Source organism: Bufo gargarizans, unplaced genomic scaffold, assembly GCF_014858855.1.
Source record: "Bufo gargarizans isolate SCDJY-AF-19 unplaced genomic scaffold, ASM1485885v1 original_scaffold_1401_pilon, whole genome shotgun sequence".
NCBI classification, from domain to species: domain Eukaryota; kingdom Metazoa; phylum Chordata; class Amphibia; order Anura; family Bufonidae; genus Bufo; species Bufo gargarizans.
This window is the reverse complement of record NW_025334341.1, coordinates 100,643-111,958: the sequence shown is the minus strand read 5'-3', so window position 1 is coordinate 111,958 and position 11,316 is coordinate 100,643.

The window sequence follows — 11,316 nt, the reverse complement described above, 5'->3', positions numbered from 1 at the left end:
GCGACATGTTTTTACCGTCAAATTATGGCAGATGACACAACAGCGCCCCCACGAGGAGGTACCCTACTGGGGAAGGCAGGGTCTGGAAAGTGGAGCAGCGGCAGCCTCAACCTGCAGCTGTAATAGATGGTCTAGATACATTAAATCAGGTTTTTTTCAGTGCAGAAAAATACTGTGAATAGAGGGCATCCACTGTTCAGGATCCTCATCTCTTGGCAAAACGCAGTGATTCACTGATGTGGTGGGCTGAGCTGCAGTACCAGACATCACCTGCCGACAAGGGTGGTACTGTTTCTGATTTTTAAAAAAAGTTAATCTTTCCTAATCCTATGTATTCCATGTAAGATAAGTTTCTTGATGTTTTGTATGGACCTTCTCTTTTACTGGATTTCCACCTTCCTGGTTTCTGTTACATACACACATTCATCTGGAGGACGCAGTATACTTTCAGGTCAATAACAGCCAGAGAACAGCTTTGCATTTCCACCTAGAAGCTCTCTCCTAATTGAAAGAAAACTAGCTTGTTATTTATTGTGTTTTTTCGTACTTGAACCCTGGTAACTTACAGTATATTTACACTCCTTCTCTTGGTGAAGTCATAAATGTCCCATAATTTATAACTGTATTATGCAGCGTTCCCGTCCTTCACTGACTACTCAACACTCACTGCAGTTACTTCACTGAACCTAAAATATTTATGTAGGTTACAAAGTAATTAAGAGGAAGAGCAGCAGACTCAGGACTTTTCAAGTAGCTGTAGGATGCAACACAAGTAACTTTGAAGGACTCTGCTCTGAGTTGTAGTTTCTAGAGAAGGTGATGTAGATAGATATGTTATATTAATTAATACAGACTTGTCCATACAGAGTGGTATTATAGTAGTTCAATTATTTTACATGGGGCAGTATTATAGTAGTTATATTCTTATACATAGGAGGCATTGTTATGGTAATTATATTCTTGTACATAGGAGGCAGTATTATAGTAGGTTAATTCTTTTCCATAGGGGAAGTATTATAGTAGTTATATTCTTGTACATAGGGGGCAGTATTACAGTAGTTATAGTCTTGTATAGAGGATTTAGTATTATAGTAGTTATATTCTTGTATAGAGGAGGCAGTATTATAGCAGTTATATTCTTGTATATAGCAGATAGAATTATAGTAGTTATATTCTTGTACATAGGGCAGTATTATAGTAGTTATAGTTTTGTACATAAGAGACAGTATTATAATAGTTACATTATTGTACATAGGATGCAGTATTATAGTAGTTATATTCCTGTACATAGAATACAGTATTATAGTAGTTATATTATTGTACATAGGAAGCAGTATTATATTAGTTATATTCCTGTACATAGGAGGCAGTATTATAGTAGTTATATTCTTGTACATAGGAAGCAGTATTATAGTAGTTACTTTTTTTTAATATAGCAGACAGAATTATAGTAGTTATATTCTTGTTCTTTTACATAGGGGTAGTATCTTTATAGTAGTATTTTTGTGTATAGTTTTGTACTTAGGAGGGAGTGTTATAACAAGCCTCATTGTACACTTCAGAGGAAACATGGTATCTGAGGCCTCCACAGGTCTCTGTCTATATAATTTTAAGTTTTGCATTTAATAAGAATGTCACATTTGCATATATCTATGAAGGAAACAGAAAAATTACATTATAAAATCTGTCTTCCACTCTAAATAATTAGACTGTGATTGCATTTATTATTTCTGGCTATACCATCCATGCACCTTCTATGTGGCTGTTCTGCTCATCTGATTAACTCAGAATTGATTAAGTGCCAAGAAATAAAAGTGATTGACTGATTAATTATAAATGTATGTTATGGAAATATTGTGCACGGCTGAGCTTAGTGTTGGGAAAGTCTGCGAATTCAAAGCTGAGGAAACAATCAATCATCCTGATGAAAGTAAGGTCATGGTGTAGTCTATAAGGTATTATAAAAGTCTTCATTGACATGAGTTCTTCAGTCCCACATAGTCCGAGATTAGAAAAATATGGGTGCTTTCCTCCAGAAACAGTAGCATTCTCGCCGATAGGCTGTGTTTGGTATTGCAGGTCAGGCCCATTTAGTTGTACAAGGCAGAGCAGCAGACACAGGGGGTCATTAATTAACAGATATACTTTTTGATTTACATCTGTTACGGATTGCGGCACAACAGTTATTTGCACTGCAATCTGTGGCTTTTCTCGAGCCAGGTCTAAAAAGGGGGCATGTCGTGGGCGGGCCGTTAGCTCATCTCATTAATCATTTTCTGTCTGTTTTAGGCATAGAAAATGGTCTAAATCTACACCAGCAAGGGAGCTGACGTAGATTTAGACAGGTGGTGGATATGTCAAAATTTTGGCGTGTCCACAACCAGCTAAAGGGGTATTAAGATCGGCATCAAAAACGCTGGTCTTAATAAATGGCTCCCACACTCCGTAGACAGAAGCAGCACTATTTCTCGAGGAAATCAGCCATGAGTTTTGTATTCTCAATTCTCATGCAATCCATTTAACCATTGTGGTTTAAAGGAGCACTTCAGGTTACTACAAGTAGTAGTGAAGGGCCTGATGGGGTGGTACACAGGGATTCTCTCTTTGGTGCTCTTTAAATCTCTTTTGCTATGTCCCATCCCCTCAGTCTTTTTTTTTTTTTTTTTTACAAAAAAGAGTTACATATTGTTAGCTATTTTTCACATAAGGCCTACAGTGGGTGCAATTGTACTTATTCAAGTTCACACCTGCTGCTGCACAGGCAACTGTGACAAACAGACATCCCTGATGCCATCACTGCTCTACTAATGATGACATGACCACCCAGGGGAGAAGCCTGAAGCAGTTTGAGGGGCACAGTGGATGGTACTGTTATACAGGATTGAGGCTGTCACTGTTATGGGGACAATGTCACGGGTGCTGTTTGTGGCTGTCATTGTTATGGGGATATGGTCACCAGCACAGTTTGAGGGATACTGCGACTGTCACTTTCACCGGGCCTTGTCAATAGCACTGTTTATATTTGTCACCCATGGGGATATTGTGGCCGTCACTGATAAGTAGACATTGTTAGTTACTGGCAACGTTTTTTTGGGCCGTCACTGTTAAGCAGACATTGTCACTGGCATGGTTTTTGGTTGTCACTGTTAAGGAGACATTGTCACTGGCATGGTTTGAGGGGCACTGTGGCTGGCACAGTTATGGAGCATTGGTACTCTCAGTGTTATGGCAACATTGTCACTGGCACAAATCAAGGCTACTGTGGCTCTGTTATGTTTTCATGGGCATTTGGTTGGAAGGGATAGGAGACATCATCGATATACTATTTGGCAGGGCATAGCACACACATGCCATTCACTTTAGCTCCCTGAAGTAACATGCTTCATGCAGGCACTCTCCATAAGAAGAGATAGCCTCCCCAAATCCTGACCTAGGCCTCTCACCCACTTAAAGCCAGTACTCTCTGCTCTGCCCTGATGAGGAGAAATCACCCTGAAACAGCAGTCTGCAGATGAGGTGCTGGCTGAATTATTACCCAAGTCATGTCCCAAGGCCTGTTTAAAAGGTTGAACATTTACATATAGGATAGCTGCCTTACATCTGGTGGTATCAGAGGCATGGCTTGTTAAGAGCTCATTTGCATCTTTTTCCCAGAATTCCAGAGGAGTGTTGCCTTGCCTATAAGACTAGTCACGCCGATTAGGTGCTATCCATAAGGAGATTTAACATCCCAGTTCTTCATGTTGTGACGCTGTTAATGCCTATGGCTATTTTTGCCTGTTGCCCCATAGAGCAGTCTGGCCAATTGTGACTCTTTTCTTTTCTATAGGTTTCTATACGTTGACATACAGCAGCTCTGGACACCCATAGAGTTAAACAGAGGAGTCATTTTGTACTTGAGAATTATACAACCTCTGCTGAGATACATTAATTGGACAAGAAAAGTGTCAAGGTGCTGTGGAGGGATACAACAGTAACAATCATTATTCAGATGGTTGCGCGGCAGCCACAGAGCTGAAGGTCATTCCTAACTCGCTACAAAGAGCAGAGGCATCAATGGTGCTTGTTATTTAAGAGAAATATAATACAGGGACCTGGCATGTAATAGCTTTGTTCTTCAGCCTTCAAGCGCCCAATATTAAAGGAAAGATACACAGTAAGTGTCAGGGTTAGCGTCTCTGTAATATTCTATAAATATTAAATGAAACCAAGGGTGATAGGACCTCTGTGACATGACAGCAGCACACAGTCACCCCCGGCGCAATCATCAAAGCAAACCAGAGGCCTGAAAGAATGCAATTCATCTATGAACTACCTAAAAGAAGACTCCGGACCTGATACACTGTGTGCAGGGCCTGAGAAGTGGGGTATAAGAAAGCCATTCTCTCTTTGGTGGATGCCCTGGCCATTGTGATGCTGTATTAGAGGGAACATCAAGTTTTGCCCAGAGTGTTCCTTTACATTTTTTTTAAAGCCATTAAAAAAAAACCCACTAAGGTTTATGCAATTTAGCTGAACAATACAAACAGTCTTCTCTTGACTATGGCGGTATCGCTCAACCAAAACGAGTTAGCATTCTGTATGGACTCCATGTACAATTTTATATTGGATTCAATAAAGATCCTTGCGTTTTAACAGCTCCTGGTGCTGGATAATCTCTGGATGGTATACTTGAACCCAACGTTTGGGTGGAGCGTAATTAACCCCTTAGGGACACAGCCTTATTTCACCTTAAGGACCAGGCCATTTTCTGCAAATCTGACCAGTGTCACTTTAAGTGCTGATAACTTTAAAACGCTTTGACTTATGCAGGCCATTCTGAGATAGTTTTTCGTCACATATTGTACTTCATGACACTGGTAAAATAAAGTAAAAAAAATATATTTTTTTTGCATAAAAAAATACCTAATTTACCAAAAATTTAGAAAAATTTGCAAATTTCAAAGTTTCAGTTTCTCTACTTCTGTAATACATAGTAATACCCCCAAAAATTGTGATGACTTTACATATCCCATATGTCTACTTCATATTTGAATTATTTTGGGAATTATATTTTATTTTTTGGGGACGTTACAAGGCTTAGAAGTTTAGAAGCAAATCTTGAAATTTTTCAGAAATTTACAAAAAAACAATTTTTAGGGACCACTACAGGTCTGAAATCACTTTGCGAAGCTTACATAATAGAAACCACCCAAAAATGACCCCATTCTATAAACTACACCCCTCAAGGTATTCAAAACTGATTTTAAAAACTTTGTTAACCCTTTAGGTGTTGCACAAGTTATTGGCAAATGGGGATGAAATTTGAGAATTTCATTTTTTTGGCCTAATTTTCCATTTTAACCAATTTTTTCCACTAACAAAGCAAGGGTTAACAGCCAAACAAGACTGTATCTTTATTGCCCTGACTCTGCCGTTTACAGAAACACCCAATATGTGGCCGTACACTACTGTACGGCCACACAGCGGGGCGTAGAGGGAAAGGTGCGCCGTTTGGTTTTTGGAGGGCTGATTTTTATGGACCGGTTTATTTACACCGTGTCCTGTTTCAACCCCCCTGATGCACCCCTGGAGTAGAAACTCCCTAAAAGTGACCCTATTTTGGAAACTACGGGATAAGGTGGCATTTTTGGGGGGACTATTTTTAGGGTACATATGATTTTTGGTTGCTCTATATTACATTTTTGTGAAGCAAGGTTACCAAAAATTTTAAATCTGAAATTTCATCTCCATTTGCCATTAACTGTTGAGGAACACCTAAAGGGTTAATAAAGTTTGTATAATCAGTTTTGAATACCTTGAGGGGTGTAGTTTCCTAGATGGGGTCACTTTTAGGGAGTTTTTACTCTAGGGGGGAATCAGGGGGGCTTCAAAAGGGACATGGTGTCAATAAAAAAGGCCATCAAAATCGGCCCTCCAGAAACCATGTTGGTCCTTTGCTTTTGCGGCCTCCCTTTTACTGATACAGCAGTTTACGACCACAAATGTGGCATTTCTGTAAACTGCAGTATCAGGGTAATAAATATTTACTTTTGTTTGGTTGTTAACCCTTGTTTTGTTACCGGAAAAAACTGATTGAAATGGAAAAGTGCCAAAAATAGCGGTTTTGGCACCGTTTTATTTTTTTGACCGTGTTAATCTGGGGAGTTAGGTCATGGGGTATTTTTATAGAGGAGATTCTTACGGACGCGGCGATACCTAATAAGTCAACTATATTATCCTTTTTGATACAAAATTTTTTAAGTCTAAGTGTCATATATATTTTTTTATCTTATGTGGGGGCTCATTTTTTGCGAGATGAGCAGACGGTTTTACTGGCACTATTTTGGGGGCTATATGACTTTTTTATCGCTTGCTATTAAACTTTTTGTTATGTAAGGTGAAAAAAATTATTTTTTTGCACCTTTTTTTTTGGGACCGTGTTAATCTGGGGGGTTGGGTCATGGGGTATTTTTATAGAGGAGATTCTTATGGACGTGGCGATACCTAATAAGTCTACTTTTTTACATTTATTTAGGTTTTAGACTATATTATCCTTTTTGATCCCCCCCAAAATTTTTGGGGTATCTGAAGTCTAAATGTCATTTTTTTTAAATCCAATTATCTTATGTGGGGGCTCATTTTTTGCGGGATGAGAGGACGGTTTTATTGGCACTATTTTGGGGGCTATATGACTTTTTGATCGCTTACTGTTAAAAAAAAATTTATGTAAGGTGACAAAAAATTATTTTTTTGCACCTTTTTTTTTTCTGGACCGTGTTAATCTGTGGGCTTAGGTCATGGGGTATTTTTATAGAGGAGATTATTACTGACGCGGCGATACCTAATATGTCTACTTTTAATAAATTATTTTAGTTTTTTTGGGTGTCTCAAGTCTGAGAAACAGTTTTTTTATCCGATGTCAGTGCTAAATTGGGACATAAATTTAGTACTCCATGGAACTGTTATACTCCCTGAAGCAACCGTCAATGCAGAGGCCCTCAGAGCTGCTCGTACTAGGCTGGGCCACAGGGTCCCTAACATGGCAGTCCCCTTGCTCCGGCTGGCGGCGTCTCCGCCGCCTTGGGGGCTCATCATCATCGCTAGATGATGAGGGGGACGCGGATGACAACAGGAATGTGGGGTCATCCTCGTCCTCACTGGGACTCTCGGAGTCGGAGGCAAGCTGGGCGTATGCCTCCTCGGCCGAGAACGTCCGGCGGGCCATAGGGGAGTGTGTATCTGCGTGTGTATGTGCGTGTGTGTAAATCTTTATTTGGTGTGCGTGTGTGTGTGTGGGGGCAAGGGTGTTCACAAACTCACCCTAAAACTAACAGAAAAAAATATATAAAATAACAAAAAAAAGGGCAAAAAATGTGAAAAAAAAAATTCAAAACCACTGATCAACCGTCCGAAGTTGATCAGCGGTGGGGTGTGTGATGCGCTAACAGTGGCCGGACGCTAAGAGTGCCGGCCACAATCAGCATACACAAAAAATAAATAAAAAAATCCTGCACCCCAAAAAAGGGGGCGGCAGGGGGGCCAAGCGGCAGCACCCCTGGGGGGTCTAGGGTCACACAGCTGTGCTGGGGACGCCAGACACCCTAACTTAGGGTGATGCAATAAAAGTTTATCAAACTAACTTTCCCTTTATTTTCTCTGCCTAACCCAAACTTTCCCTATGCTTTCCCTATGTACCTGAAGTTCAGATGGGGGGTGCTGGGGCACAGATCAGGTCCTGGGGGGCACAGATGGGGTGATGCTGGCAGTGATGGACGACGTGCAGGCAGCTCCTCTCTCCTCCGGCTCCGGAACACAAAAGGAGGAGGAGAGGAGCGCTTGCATCTTTTGAATCTCCCGCCGGCCCGTCCACCAACCAATCAGAGGCGATCCTGAGAGGTGATGTCACCATCACCACTCAGGATCGCAGGAGGGTGATTGCTGGGGAAAAATCACACCACCATCACCAACCTGTTCCGGGTTATCGGGTCTTAAGAGACCCGAATAACCTGGAAAGGCAGAAAACCGCAGGTCTGAATTGACCTGCGGTTTTCTGCAATCGCATACATGGGGGGGGTCACAGGACCCCCCGGCGCATTTGCCCCAGGTGCCTGCTCAATGATTTGAGCAGGCACGGGGTTCCGATCACTGCCCGCCGCGCGGAGGTGATCGAAAATACACAGGGCGTACCAGGACATAAGGGCATACCTGTTCGCCCTATGTCCTGAAGAGGTTAAGGGCACCAGGGCATACCACAAAGCTCAGTAAGATGGCTCCCCCTTACTTTCTTTAAACTTACCCATTGTATTTATTCATTAAAAGCGGGTTTTACTAATGCATGGAACCACGGGATGAAAAAAATAAAATAAAAATCCAACAGTCCATGATACTCTGATGAGCAAAAGGGTAGCAATGTTTTGCACTTTTGACTTTAAAGCTCCATATTTCACCATCCACTACAGCTTTGAACATGAGACCACCATCAGTTTATAGACAATCATTTTGGCTACCTTATACGTAAATTGGACTTGCAACTAATTAGCATATGATTAGTTATGCAGATTATTGTCCTGTAACTGCATTGTTACTGTTTTGCACCTACAATTCTAAATTTTTATTATTTTGTAAATCCACCTTTGGCTTTCAACACTGCCTGAATCCTGCTGGGCATGCTCTCAATCAGATTCAAGCATGTCTAGACCGAAATCTGTTTCTCTTCTTAGTGTTTCCAAAGTTGGTGCATACTAGTCACTTGGGTATGAATACAGCTTTTTCTTCAACTCTACCCACAAGTGTTCATTAAGGTTGAGGTCTGGGGATTGTGGGGGGCCAATCCAGCACCTCCACTTCATTGTCATTGAACCTTTTCTTTGCCAATCTCAACGTATTGGAGTTGCAAAGAGCGAGTTGCCAATCTCAACGGGGGAGTTGCAGAGAGCGATGAGGAGAAAGCAAAGCTATTAAATATTTTTTTTCTCCACTGTATTCACTGAGGAAAATAAACTGTCAGATGAAATGCAGAATGAAAAAGTTAATTCGCCATTAAAAGTACCCTGTCTGACCCAGGAAGAAGTACAGCGGCGTCTTAAAAAGATTAAAATAAACAAAATCGCCAGGACCGGATGGCATAGACCCCCGTAATCCTAAGGGAATTAAGTAATGTCATAGCCAAACCCTTATTTCTGATATTTAAGGACTCTATACTGACAGGGAATGTCCCACAGGATTGGCGCATGGCAAATGTGGTGCCAATATTCAAAAAGGGTCCAAAAACAGAGCCTGGAAACTATAGGCCGGTAAATTTAACATCTGTTGTGGGTAAACTGTTTGAAGGTTTTCTAAGAGATGCTATCTTGGAGTACCTCAATAAAAACAAGCAAATAACGCCATATCAGCATGGCTTCATGAGGGATCGGTCATGCCAAACTAATTTAATCAGTTTCTATGAGGAGGTAAGTTCTAGACTTGACAGCGGCGAATCAATGGATGTCGTATATCTGGACTTCTTCAAAGCATTTGACACTGTACCACATAAAAGGTTAGTATAGAAAAAGAGAATGCTCGGACTGGAAGAAAATGTCTGTATGTGGCTAAGTAACTGGCTGAGTGATAGAAACCAGAGGCTGGTTATTAATGGTACACCCGCAGATTGGGTCACTGTCACTAGTGGAGTACCTCAGGGGTCAGTATTGGGCCCTATCCTCTTCAATATATTTATCAATGATCTTGTAGAAGGCTTGCATAGTAAAATATAAATTTTTGCAGATGACACTAAACTGTGTAAAGTAATTAACACTGAAGAGGACAGTATACTACTACAGAGCGGTCTGGATAGATTGGAGGCTTGGGCAGATAAGTGGCAGATGAGGTTTAACACTGACAAATGTAAGGTTATGAACATGGGTAGGAATAATGCAAGTCATCAGTACATACTAAATGGTAAAATACTGAGTAACACTGACATGGAAAAGGATCTAGGAATTTTAGTGAACAGCAAACTAAGCTGCAAAAACCAGTGTCAGGCAGCTGCTGCCAAGGCCAATAAGATAATGGGTTGCATCAAAAGGGGCACAGATGCCCGTGAAGAGAACATAGTCCTACCACTTTACAAATCATTAGTCAGACCACACATGGAGTACTGTGTACAGTTCTGGGCTCCTGTGAACAAGGCAGACATAGCAGAGCTGGAGGGGCTTCAGATGAGGGAAACTAAAGTAATAACTGGAATGGGGCAACTACAGTACCCTGAAAGATTAGGGTTATTCACTTTAGAAAAAAGACAACTGAGGGGGGATCTAATTACTATGTATAAATATATCTGGGGTCAGTACAGAGATCACTCCCATCATCTATTTATCCCCAGGACAGTGACTGTGACGAGGGGACATCCTCTGCGTCTGGAGGAAAGAAGGTTTGTATACAAACATAGAAGAAGATTCTTTACGGTAAGAGCAGTGAGACTATGGAACTCTCAGCCTGAGGAGGTGGTGATGGTGAGAACAATAAAGGAATTCAAGAGGGGTCTGGATGTATTTCTGGAGCGTAATAATATTACAGGCTATAGCTACTAGAGAGGGGTCGTTGATCTGAGTTATTCTGATTGCCTGATTGGAGTCGAGAAGGAATTTTTTCCCCCTCAAGTGGGTAAAATTGGCATCTACCTCACAATTTTTTTTTTTGCTTTCCTTTGAATCAACTTGCAGGATAACAGGCCAAACTGGATGGCCAAATTTATTTTTTCGGCCTTATATACTATGTATGCTTCGGGTCGTCATGCTGGAACACTGTGTCATCCTTTTCATACCCATAGTGCTCGAGTATACAAAGTAAGTCGTCCTGCAGGATACTCGCATATAGCTCAGCATTGAGATCACCATCGATCCTGGTCAAGTATCGAAGTTATTTGGCTGTGAAACAACCCCATATCATCAGGCTTCCTGGACCAAAGTTGACATGACAGTTCCTTCAGATTCTCAATCCGTAACCCTGCTTTTCCCTTGTTTGTTCCAGACCCATTTGCCCCCATCAGAGCCTGGTCTATTGAGTTTTGTCTCATTGCTCCAGACTTGTGTAATGCACATCTCACTGGGCTTGCATACGAGCCACTTCCACTGCCGTGTTTGTTGCGCCAGAACTGATAGACCTTGTGATGAGCCGACTTGTTCACTCCGTTATTTTGCCTGGACGACGACCTCTTGGCTTTGGATTAGATGGACAGACTTCATTTAGGATTCTTCCAACTCTCATGACACTCACATGATGCAGTTTGGCAATTTTCTTGTCTGTCGATGAACTGGATGATGCGGTTTCTCTTTTCTTGGGAAATCATCTTCATGG